Genomic DNA, 2,037 nt, shown 5'->3' with positions numbered 1-2,037 from the left:
TATAGCCTAGTACAAATATTTTTACACTAGAGTTTAACTAGCACCATAAGCTAGATAAAATAATTTTACCATAGATTCGAACTAGCTCTATAGCCTAGTACAAATAATTTTACACTAGAGTTGAACTTGCTCTATAAGCTAGTTCAAATAATTTTACTCTAGAGTTGGACTAGCTCTATAGCCTAGTACAAATAATTTTACACTATAGCTGAACTAGCTCTATAAGCTAGTTCAAATAATTTTACACTAGAGTTAAACTAGCTCTATTGCCTAGTACAAATAATTTTATACTAGAGTTGAACTAGCTATATAAGCTAGTTCAAATAATTTTACTCTAGAGTTGAACTAGCTCTATAGCCTAGTACAAATAATTTTACACTAGAGTTGAACTAGCTCTATAGCCTAGTACAAATAATTGCACACTAGAGTTGAACTAGCTCTATAAGCTTGTACAAATAATTTTGCACTAGAGTTGAACTAGCTCTATAAGCTAGTTCAACTACATTTACAGTAGAGTTGAACTCGCTCTATAGCCTAGTACAAATATTTTTACACTAGAGTTGAACTAGCTCTATAAGCTTGTACAAATAATTTTACACAAGTGTTGAACTAGCTATATAGCCTAGTACAAATATTTTTGCAATAGAGTTGAACTAGCTCTAAAAGCTAGTTCAAATAATTTTACAGTAGAGTTGAACTAGCTCTATAGCCTAGTACAAATAATTTTACACTAGAGTTAAACTAGCTCTATAGCCTAGTACAAATAATTTTACACTAGAGTTGAACTAGCTCTATAAGCTAGTTCAAATAATTTTACACTAGAGTGGAACTATCTCTTTAGCTTAGTACAAATATTTTTACACTAGAGTTGAACTAGCTCTATAAGCTTGTAAAAATAATTTCACACTAGATTTGAACTCGCTCTATAAGCTAGTTCAAATAATTTCACACTAGAGTTGAACTAGCTCTATAGCCTAGTACAAATATTTTTACACTAGAGCTTCACTAGCACTATAAGCTAGTTAAAATAATTTTACCCTAGATTTGAACTAGCTCTATAGCATAGTACAAATAATTTTACACTAGAGTGGAACTTGCTCTATAAGCTAGTTCAAATAATTTTACTCTAGAGTTGAACTAGCTCTATAGCCTAGTACAAATAGTTTTACACTAGAGTTGAACTTGCTCTATAAGCTAGTTCAAATAATTTTAAACTAGAGATGAACTAGCTCTATAAGCTTGTAAAAATAATTTCACACTAGAGTTGAACTCGCTCTATAAGCTAGTTCAAATAATTTTAAACTAGAGATGAACTAGCTCTATAAGCTTGTACAAATAATTTTACACTAGAGTTGAACTAGCTCTATAGCCTAGTACAAATAATTTTACACTAGAGTTGCACTAGCTCTATAGACTAGTACAAATATTTTTACACTAGAGTTTAACTAGCACTATAAGCTAGTTAAAATAATTTTACCCTAGATTCGAACTAGCTCTATAGCCTAGTACAAATAATTTTACACTAGAGTTGAACTTTCTCTATATGCTAGTTCAAATAAATTACTCTAGAGTTGAACTAGCTCTATAGCCTAGTACAACTAATTTTACACTAGAGTTGAACTTGCTCTATAAGCTAGTTCAAATAATTTTACTCTAGAGTTGAACTAGCTCTATAGCCTAGTACAAATAATTTTACACTATAGCTGAACTAGCTCTATAAGCTAGGTCAAATAATTTTACACTAGAGTTGAACTAGCTCTATAGCCTAGTACAAATAATTTTATACTAGAGTTGAACTAGCTCTATAAGCTAGTTCAAATAATTTTACACTAGAGTTGAACTAGCTCTATAGCCTAGTACAAATAATTTTACACTGGAGTTGAACTAGCTCTATAGCCTAGTACAAATAATTGCACACTAGAGTTGAACTAGCTCTATAAGCTTGTACAAATAATTTTGCACTAGAGTTGAACTAGCTCTATAAGCTAGTTCAACTAGATTTACACTAGAGTTGAACTCGCTCTATAGCCTAGTACA

The sequence above is a fragment of the Triticum aestivum genome, unplaced genomic scaffold (assembly GCF_018294505.1).
Source record: "Triticum aestivum cultivar Chinese Spring unplaced genomic scaffold, IWGSC CS RefSeq v2.1 scaffold5D_scf_2686, whole genome shotgun sequence".
NCBI lineage: Eukaryota > Viridiplantae > Streptophyta > Magnoliopsida > Poales > Poaceae > Triticum > Triticum aestivum.
This window is presented reverse-complemented; position numbering follows the sequence as displayed.